Here is a 12,001-nt window from a genome sequence, read left to right as displayed (position 1 = left end):
ATGGTAATTAAATATGGAGTACTCGTATAATATATTTATTTTAATATTTGTATAAAATAATTAATAATAAAATTAAAAATCTTTTTTTTGACATTTTATTTATTTTAATATTTGTATTAGACGAGAACTGGTGGTTGACGGTGGTCAGGTGGTGCGTGACTTGAAAATTGATGAAAGATCTCAGATTTTTTTTTCCCCAAAAAATAAAAGTCAGATTAATGTGTTTGGTTGGACCAAATTAACCCTTAATTCGTGATTATTTGAAAGTTAGGAGGATGTTTTGTTAATTAATACTTGTAAATGTTAAAATTTCTAGCATTTGCAGTATGTGTTTATTGTTGGAGGATGGTGTTGGTGATATTTGGGATGTCGTTTTCAATATTTTTTTTTGAAGAAATGTCGTTTTCAATATAATTTATAATTTATCATAACAAAATTGTAGAAGCTACTACAGATTTGGAACAATATTGGTGAGATTTGGGTATCACCCATTTCAGATCTCATTTTTGTGCTTAAGTTTTTTTTTTTATTTTTATTTATTTATTTATTTATTTTTATAGTAAGAAATTATTCATACTTACTTTGATTTTTTTTTTTGTTTTTCACATTTTGTGATTCGTTTCTTCTTCTCCTTTTTCATTAGTTGATCTTTGATAATTTTCTCGATTTTATATTCGATCAAGTTAATTAAAATCTAAGAATTTGAAATGACACGAATCTAATAAAATCTCATTTGAAAGAAAAATTACATTGATAAGCCGTGGAAAAAAGTGTTGATGATGATGAAAAAAACTTTCCTCGTAATTTAAAAGTAGGGTAGATTATTGTAGATTCTCATCCTCCTAAGACCAAATACAACGGTATAATTCCTTCAAAAAAAAAAAAATACAACGGTATAATAATCAAAGAAAAAATGAACCAACCTAGCTACTTAATGATGCTTTCTAATATAATATACCAAATAATTACCAATCCATAGTTAATTAATTAGGTTTAAAATAAAGTAGATTTAGTGCATTATGCTATTCCATCGTCAATTTCATGTTCAAAAGTTTAGATTTTCGTCCAACCCTAGTGAGAGTTATTATTATTGTTTGCCTTTATATAGTTTGGTCAAGTTGTAGGAGGTTATTGAAATGTGATGAAGTCCTTCCTCGTAATTATGTAGTCCTAACTTAGCTTGTTCAAAATTTGTAATTTATGTCCAGCCCTAATGAGAATTAAATCAATTAATTAACGTTTACTCAATGTTCTTGTGTTTACAAGTTATGTTCATGTTGGGTCGAGTGGGTATTGCTTCGTATTTATTATTTATGCCCACGTAATTTAAGTATTCTCACATTCAATTCAAATTAAAATAATGATGAATAAGAATGACCCTTCTTACTTGTTTATATTTTAATGATATCTTTGACGAAAGTTAGAATAATTGAGTATGATTGGGTCTGTTCTCTTACGTTGAAATTCAGTTCAGTTCAGCCCAGTTCAGTCCAGTTCAGCTCCTAATTTCCTTCTTTTACAAAATATTCATTTCATTTCAGTTCAGCTCAGTTCAGTTCAGTTCAGCTCAGTTCAGTCAACAAGAACAGGCCCGAAATTAAACCAAAATTAATTACATTTGGCGTTATTTTGATATTGCAAAACACAAGTTAGTATAAGTACGAATAATTCTAAGTTCATTGTTATGTATGTAATATGTATTCTGCATAATGCAAACCAAAAACAAATTAAAAACCAAAAACATTGAATTGTTTTATATTTAAGACATAAATCATAATGATGCAATCTATTATCTATCATTCTATCCTCTCAACACAATTAAGAACTTCTTAATTAGATAATATTCTCACACTTTTATAATTGTAATGTTTAATTAGATGATATTCTCACACTTTTATTATTGTAATGTTTAACAATCGAGCATCTATTCCACATGGTTTAACCTAGTACCTTCGTTACGGAGTAATTTTTAGTTGTAACAAATTAAGGGATATTATTTGTGAAACATAAAAAATTATTTGTTGCAACTAAATTTAACGAAGGTAGTACATTCAATAAGGTTGAACGAGAAATGCTAAAAACTTTATATTTTGAATACATATTTCAAGTTCAATATAACAAGATCCCACGTAATATTATGGTTTTCATATTCATAACAATGAGTTTATGTAGTCAGAGTTTAATAACTAACCATCAAAGTCAATTAAAAATTACTTCTAATAAGGTGTAAATAAATAAATAAGTACTAGTTAAATAAAAATCAAGTGAATATAGCACACATTTACTAATAATTTTTTATAGTAAAGAGATACACGCTCTATTCTGCTTTCATAATTTTCAATTTGTTTTTCGTAGAGAAAAAGCTTTGATATGAATTACTAAGAGTAATCCAAGTTTAGTTTACAACTAATAAATTTTATAAGCTCGTCTTTCAAAAAAAGATAAGTGTTTTATAAACTCAAGTAACTTCATTCAAGTTTTAATACGTTTATGTTAGTGATGTTTAGGCAAATAGTTTTCACCATCCATCACTTCATATGAAGCTTTGTGATCAACCATATCGCACTTTATAAGTGATAGCATGATCTATGAAGGTTGTTTAGACCATCCTAGTGGTTCAACTTGAACAGTTGAACCTTATAAATAAATTTAAACCTTACGGTGGGTTTGGATTTTTTTTCGATTTTTTTGTATGGGGTGGGGTGGGGTGTGTTACGGTGACGGTGGTGGGTGTGGTTGGTTTTTTTTTTTTTTTTTTTTTTTTTTTTTTTTTTTTTTTTTTTTTTTACAGTGACGGTGGTGGGTGGGGTGGGGTGGGGTTTGTTAAGGGGGTGGGGTGGTACGTTACGGTGATGGTGGTAGGTGGGGTGGGGTATGGGTCTGGGTTTTTATTATTTACGGTGACGGTGGTGGATGGGGTGGGGTAAGGTTTGGGTCTGGGTTTTTTTTATTTACGGTGGGTGGTGGGGTGGGGTGGGGTGGGTTACGGTAATTATGGTGGGTGCGGGGGTGGTGTTAGGGTGGGTCTGGGTTGACGTTGGTGGGGTGGGGGTGGGTTACGGTAACGGTGGTGGGGTAGGGGTGGGTTACGGTAACGGTGGTGGGTGGGGGGTAGTGCTAGGGTGGGTCTGGGGTGACGGCGGGGGTGGTGTTAGGGTGGGTTACGGTGGTGGGTGGGTGGAGGGTGGTTGGATTGGGTGGGTGGCCAAATTTTTTCATTTTTTTATTTAATTTATAACTCCTAATTTAGTTATACAAGAATATAATTTTAATTTTATAATAGCAAAAAAATTTACAAATTTAAATCAATAATTATATGTAAAAAAAAATTGTACTGTTAAATTACATTAAACATCAAATATATTTCGTGGAATTCTAACAAATTGTTAAAGACTGTAAATAGTTCAATTTGAATGGAACGGGTTGTAAACGGTTCGGTTTAAATAGTTTGTAATCGGATCGGTTTAAACGGGTTGCGGTTTGAAAATAGTTCGGTTTAAACGGTTTAATGGGTTATAACAGTTCGGTTTAAACGGCTAGCGGGTTGTAAATGGTTCGATTTAAACGGTTTTTTCCTACGGTTTAAACGGTTTCGGTTTATAAACGGTTCGGTTTAAACAGTTAGCGGGTTAACATTAATCGGTTCAAACGGTTTCGGTTTATAAACGGTTTGGTTTGTTATTGGTTTACGGTTCGTAACGGGTTAACATTAATTGGTTCGGTTCGGTTTCGGTTTGACATTATACGGTTCAGTTCGGTTTTCGGTTTAAAATTAGCGGGTTATAAACGGTTCGGTCCGTGATGGTTCGGTTCGGTAACGGACGGTTTCACGGTTCGGTTTGAAAAGTCCCACCCCTACTTGAACCTTATAAATTAATTTAAACTAGAGTGTATCCGTGCTAGCGCATGATATACATGTAACATGTATATTTAGAAAGGAAAAATAATAGGAAAGATGGAAGTTATTTCAAAATAAATAATGAAAGTTACTCAACTAATGGGAGGTTATTAATATATATATATATATATATATATATATATATATATATATATATATATATATATATATATATAACTCTGAACTCATGAGAGTTGAGGACTGGAGTTTTGGAGAAACCTCATTAAATGACTCTGTAATTATAATATAGATGTGCTAGGTTATTTTGATATTTTCTTAATTTGTCCCAAATAATTTACACACATTCTAATAAAATTGATTAAATTCTCAAAATGAAATTTAGGTTTCCATTTTAAGTTATAGATGACCCTTTTAAAATTACTCCATAAGGATCTTCTTTACTCAATTCATCCCAACAATTTTCTCTCTTTACTCACTTCTAATTATGTCATTCTGTTTTCTTACAAACATCACTTAACCTCAAATGTCTTATCAAATTACCAAAAAATAAAGAAAATTAAAGTAATAAAAATTAAGTACAAAAGAAGAAATAAGTAACACAAAAATGAGGTGACAAAATAAGAGTAATAATTTTCTGACGGACTTTTGATACTAGACATTCACTTTCTCTAATTAGTAGCAGATGCCCTTTACTTTCTGACAACCTATTACTGAACTACCTCACGTCCTCACCCTTAAATCCTAAATCTAATTCGCTTTTCCATAATAGTAATAATAAGATTAATTTACAATAATATGGAGTACAAATTTTTATATGTGGCCTCATATACTACACCGTATGGTTGGAGTTACTTAATCAGAGTTTATTTATCTAGGGGTTTTGTATTTAAGGGATACTCGGTAAGTCAGGAATTACTCGGGCAGGAGTTACTCAATTGGTTAAGTGTTACTTAATTAGGGGTTACTCAATCGATAAGGAAATACATGTTAATTATTTTGGTGTGTATCATTCAGTGAGATGGTGTGTCTAGGCATACAAAAACGCACTAATGGATGAAGTGACCCCAGAATATATATGTATTAACTGATGTAATCTTTGAATAAGTAATCACTAAATAAATAACTCCGGCAACACTCGCCACACAGAAAATGCACTAATACAATGCGTAGTACTAGTAATGATACTCCATATATAGTCCATAAAGATTAAAAATAAAAATAAGAAAAAAATAAATGGAAGGATTTATGCAGATGCCAAGTGTCCAATTGGAGAAAAGGACTGACAAAAGTGGGCCCCCCAAAATTTTTAAGGATGACAGCGTGACTTTTATTATGTGCGACAGATTCACTGTGAGACCACTGTTACAGAATCCACTGTACTGTTGTCACTTTACGGACTCATTTTTTTTTTTCCTGTGATTTTAGGTGAAAGTCATTACAGTGTAATAATTTTTACTAGCCTACTAAACGACTTCTTAAAATTATTAACTTGTTTAATCTAATCCGAATTGACTCAGTCCGAATCCGAGTCAAGCCCCGACCCAATTCAGTTAACTAGCTAATGTACCGTAGAATTTACGGTTTACCAATTAGCAATTTAGCAGTGAGTAATGGTGGGTGGGTTGGTCAAGATCGGGTCAAAGTTACGGACTCGGCACAATTGATCGACTCGGTCTTGGGCAAAGTAAACTTATGGGTATATGATGTACTGTATAACTGGATCCAAGTCGGAACATTACATGGATCGATCCAAGTGCATGAATGGTTTTTTTTTTCGTGTTTAGAGAGTTTTAAGGGCGGGATGAGAATCGATCTCAAAATCTTCTGAAACCAAGAAGGGAATAGTTGTAGTGGTACGTTGTTGATCAAGTTATATGTACTACTTAAACTAGAAATTAAAAAACTTTGGATCTTTAAAGTAAATCCGTCTTATATATATATGCCAGTTAAAAAGTCATCACTTTATATAAATGCTTTATTAATGAATTTATGATTGATAATTTTGTTCATGGTAAAGAACGAAAGATGGGCTCAAAAAAAAAGAACGAAAGATGTTTTAAGAGGGAAATGAGTAGAATGACAATCGCATAAAGAAAAAGTAACACATGAAGTTTTTCTAAGGAGTATATAATAATAAACCCATATCTAACACAAATGATACAATAATTTTTAATACTTTTTTTTTTTTTTTTGGTATTAGTTTGATCGACATATTGGCCGAAACACAACTTTGACCATTATTTATCTTTAATTGGCTATTAGTAAAAATTTTAACAAAATTGTATTATGAAACTAAACATTATGACTAATCCAATGATATATTATATAATAAAATTTATTAATTTGTATAGAGGTGAAAAAACTAAGTCAACTATGGTATGTGAATAGTGCAAAAGGCCAAAAGTCAAAATGATGCATTTGAATAAAAAAAAGGTAGTACTACTTATATATAGTTGTATGCTTGTATCTAAGGGAGTATTTCTACCAAAAATATTTATAGGTTGGATCAACATAGGAGTACAATTTAAAGTGACTTTTTTTATTTGTTACTCCAATGGCTATTCAAATCGATCCATGAGTCTCAAGAAAAGAGAAAGAATGTTGAAATCGGAGCCTCTCTTTAGAGATGTTGCTAAAAATTAAAGGAAATAGGTTGGCAAATATGGGATCAATCTCAAGGGCACATAATTAAGAAGTGAGCGTGTGTGGTCCATTAATAACGTTATAGTTGATTTTTTGTAATATTTCACTAACACTTTAGAGGAAGTTATGGGTCGGGTTGAGATAGTTTCGAATTAGAGTAAATCATGGATCAGGTTGAGGCAGCTTCTGATTATGTTTTGAGAATCTACTCTGTTAAAAAATAAAAATAAAAAGACATTGATAGGTCTCAATTAGAACCAACTTTTTAGTTCATCTAAATTAATTGAAAATTTCAACTCTTTCATGCTTCATATAGGTTAAAATTTGATGGAAACTTTCAATTTTTTTTGTTTTGTTTTGTATATTTAAGCCAGAAATTGCAAATATGGTCAATTAGTATTTTTTTTTGTTAGTTAAATTTTTAACTTGTAAGAAAATATAAACGAGTTGAGTACATAAAAGTAACCTCTAATTATATCAGTGAGCTAGACGAGTTACTTTCAATTTGAAATTCAAACATAACCAAACCCCTTTAATTAACGAGGCTTGTGGTAAAATTGATCCATTTAATTAAACAAGTTGAAAATAGCATTCCAATTTATAAGTATTAGGTCAAATTAGGGAGGTAGTCCCGGTTAATCAATTTGATGAACAAAATAAGTTTATCAAATGGCAATAACATGGTAAATAAAACAACATATATCATATATGTCTAGTCATCTACCATGGCATTTTCATAAATATGTCAACAATGGTGGGACCCATATTTAATACTAAATTGTTGATTTATTTACAATTTTGTCATTTGAGAAAAAAATTTGTTTATTTTTTTGTTGAGAGGTTGGCTTTATCATGGCAAATTTGTTTATCAAATTCATTAACTGGTATTTTATGCCAAATTAGTTTATTTGGCCAACTTTGATGAACACATGCATCAATGCATGTCATTGAGAGGGTATAAAAATAAGGGGTTTGTTTAAGTTTTAACACCCCCCTCCCCCCCCCCCCCCCCCCCCCCCCCCCCCCCCCCCCCCCCCCCCCCAAAAAAAAATGTTCTAGGGTATCACCATCGTAGTTTTGACTCTCGAATTGAATTTTTTTTCTTCAAATAATTAACGTGTGTCTTATTATAATTATAATTATATAAAGAATCGGCTGGTTTGGAGACCTAAATCCAGTCTCACAAATAATGATGTTACTTTTAATAGAGTTACGATGATTGATGGTGCACAAGCTTATATACTGCAACATGTTTTGGATCTCACATTTATACTCAAATAAATCAATTGAAATTTATATAGATTATGTGATACTAGTAAGAAAATAACATAAACTAAAAGGTACTATAATATTGTCGTTGTTAGGGCGTCAAGAGAAAGGTCTACAAACACTAGACATGAGAAAATTATTATTCAAGTATTACGGAATAATCCGAGCAAGACTTTTAATTCTACTACACAATCAGGGTAATATGTAGGAATGTAGGATCATTAGGATTTGTAGGGTTAATTGACCCCGTTTATTTGTTTTTTTTTTGTTAATTATTTAAATCCCAAAAAATTATTCAAATTATATACGAGCGAGCATAAAAATAAATACAAAACATCAACAAAAATATTTCAATTGTAAATTGATAACCGCACTAATTTTTATTTATTTATTTATTTTTCAAAATCGCCCACAAATCCTCAACCAATCTTATCCTTAGATCAATATTCACTTGACTCTCTAGACAAATTATCGAGTTATATTTTGCAAAAATAAATTAAGTGGACTACCTTCCATAATTACAGAAGCCAAGGTTCATATTTTAATCTCTATCTATACCTCTAACCTAAATCACTTTTTTTTTTTTGAACACAACCTAAATCACTTAGATCACCGTATACCAATCAATATATGGGGACAGAAATAAGTTATATAGTATATACTTGTATATATTTAGTCTATATATTGTGGTCCAACTGTTTATGAAATTTTCTTTTATTTCTATGTTGGATTTATGATCCTACTTTAATTCGTTTCAGTTAGTTAGCAAATTAGGTAACTTCTGACTAGATTACAGGAACTTATTAGCGATACAAAATCTATGAAGCATATCGAACAATGTAATATGCACGGTGATTTCGCCTTTACATTTATACATGTAGTAAACTTACATTCATACATGTAGTAAAATTAAATTTTCATCTAATTATTATTAATAGTTTAATTTATACGTGTAGTAAACTTACATTCATACATGTAGTAAAATTAATTTTTCATCTAATTATTATTAATAATTTATTATCGCGTGGTAATAGTCATGGTTGAATTTAATTGTCGTGTTACTAGTTTGATTTAAAATTTACATTATCAATGTTAGCAAACAAAGTAAATTAGCATAAATATGATGCATTTGAATTAATTAAAGTAGCTACAGTAGCAAGTAGCAATTTAGTTTAGTTTTGCATGCACGACTGAGTTGTACTCCGTAGTTCGTTCATAATTGGAATACAATTCACTTATATATTTAACGACAATTTCGGAGTATATTACGTGCCTTCAGATTTGGTTCATCTTATAAACTTTATTAATCTTAACCAATTATATTTTCTTTCATTCAGTTGTAATAATAAGAAAAAAGAAAGAAAAGAATAGTGACAGTTGACTTCTCTAACAAGGCCACGGTATAAAATAATACCCCAATACATAACTACGAATATATATATTTTTTTTTTAATTAAATACGGAATTTTTCTTTAAAGTTGGGATCCACACTTATCCATCGATCTACTTATACCTTAGACTTTATAATTTTCGTGTAATATTTACTAAAAGAGCAAATCTAAAGAGAAGGTTTGTGTGAGGCGAGGCGAATACGAGGATGTATGATTAAATGTTTGTCACAATATATGTACAACCCTGAATAATGAACATGATTCTAAGAAGTATAAACTCCTACGTCCATTATTATCAGTCTTAGTTCACATTTAAACTCGTAGAACTTAGGCTGATCTCTGGGTTAATGCTGTAGTTGTGACAAAGGAATATTTATGATGATATTATAAAGTAATACATTAAAAAGGTTTTTTTAAAAAAAAGAAAAAAAAATCAATACATTAATAATTACATAACATAGTAATACTAGCTAGATCTACGATCCTACCATATATATATACATATGAAACCGGTGATAGAGATCATCGTGCGTGTTTATTATATAATCAATGTATCTATCAATAAAGATATCTATTATTAATCTACGTATCATTCATTTATGCATGGAAGTATTTTGTAAAGTTTGTGTACAACTTAACACGTAAAAGAGTTGTAATTACGAGACTAACTATAGTCTAGGGATGACCTTTATTAAAATTGTTATTAAAAATAAGTTAACATAATCTACACTTCATTTTAAATTACTAGGTTGTATAAAACTCAAATTATTGCATGCATTAAACGTATAGGTTAGTAGTGCTTTCTTTCTTTTTTTTTTAAATTTTTTTTTTATTTTATTTTTTGAAGATATTATATATTAGTATCTAGATTGATCTTAACTTTTGTGTAACTATCTTGCAATTCAAATAAGGATGGATGGTATAATAAAAGCAATTTTTTTGTTAGGATGAGGTGGGAGCACAGCAGGAGTTACCGTGCAATATATGCTGATTTTGGGGATGGTGGTTACCATACATGCAGTTTATGCCATGCTGACCTGGAAGAGCGGGGGTGGGGGTTAGCATGCAGTATATATATGTTGACTTGTGGTGGGCCAGTACATGGTTTTTCATGCAGTGTATATACCTGATTTAGGGATGGGGGTTATCATGCAATGTATGCCATGCTGACCTGGAAGGGGCAGAGATATGGCTTAACATGCAGTGTATGTTGACCAGATGGTGGGGCCAGAGTTTAATTACCCTACAATAATGTATGCTGAGCTGTTGAATTATAATTTACAGCTCAAATTAATAGAGATTTAATTGTATTTGATTTATTTCTCATCTTCTTGATATATTACCATACATAATTCATTTTCTGGGATTCCGAATCATATCAATTGTGATTATATTAAAGTTTCCAAAAACAAAAAACACGTCATAATTGTGTGTCAAATACAACTTATAATGAAATCTGCAATAATTAAATATTACAGCATAAATATTGGCTGTCATATCATAATACAGATGATTTGTATCTGTACAAATAGGTGATTATCTCGTGATCTTATCCCCTATCAGTTACATCATTCAGAAGTTTCTATCCAATTCAAAAAAATAAAAATAAAATAAACAAGATACATGTATTACGATAGTACATACCTTTTTATTTAATTTTCTTACTCATATCAATGTACCGATCCAAAGTTCATGTCCACCCAAAAAATATCTCTATTAATTAACCTCGTTTATAACAAGTTCACATAAAAATGACCATATACAAGTATATGACCAAGTTCTCATATCTCATAAAATGACCATACACTAGCATATATTGGACATGTAACTAGTTCTCCACCTAAATTAAAAACCTTATAAGAATACAATAATAACAATGCACAAAAAGAAACCCACATACGTACATCATTACCACATTTGTAATTAAGAGTTCCAAATTACTATGCACTTAGCACATGCAAATATATAGTTGGCCGACCTTACCTTATACTTCTCCCTACTTTTTTGTTTTTTAAAAAATATTTTTTCACTCACACCCAAAATATATTTACCACCTTTTTAAAAATATACAAGTAATTTTTTTTTACCCCAATAAATTCAACAGTAAAAAAATTAACATATACCCTATTTAAAGGCCCCAGGTTTTAGGGTTAGATTTCACTTGCCACAAATTTAGGGTTTTTTTACCTTAAATATCTAGGGTTGGTGGGACAAACCAACCCAACATTTTTTTCTCACACCCTTATTTCTTCTCCCCAAAAGCACGTTCCACTCACGCTCCAATCATGTACCTGATTTGTGGGATGTGTGGCATCTAATGCCAAAACTCTGACAAGATGGCGCGTGCAATGCACTTTCTAGGGTTTTTTTTTTTTCTCATTTCTTCACTCAATTAAATTTACTTTTTAAATAAATAAATAAATAAATTATATTATTATTTTTAAAAATTAAAATTAAATGGATTGTGATAAGAACGCACTAGCTAAGGGTAGCACAGTAGTAGCCAGATAGAGAGAGAAAATTGAATAGTTGACACCTTTTCTTTTCTTTTTTCCTTTTCTTCTCTTTTCTCTTTCTCTCTCTTAAAAACATGTATGGTATGATCCATTAAACATGACATGTCCTATCAAATTTTTTAATAATAAAAAAATACATCAAAACATAACATTTTTTTTTCATTACTTACCCCTTGATTTATTAAATGATGATATGTCATTTTTGAGGGAAAAAAAAAATTAGTTTATGGCACACAAAGGGTATATACAAAGTCAGAAACCGTAATCCATAAGTGAGACGGACTTGCAATAATATTCGATCGGGTAATAAATTTTGGAATATA

Source organism: Chenopodium quinoa, unplaced genomic scaffold (genome assembly GCF_001683475.1).
Source record: "Chenopodium quinoa cultivar QQ74 unplaced genomic scaffold, ASM168347v1, whole genome shotgun sequence".
NCBI classification, from domain to species: Eukaryota; Viridiplantae; Streptophyta; class Magnoliopsida; order Caryophyllales; family Amaranthaceae; genus Chenopodium; species Chenopodium quinoa.
Note: the sequence above shows the minus strand (reverse complement) of the source record.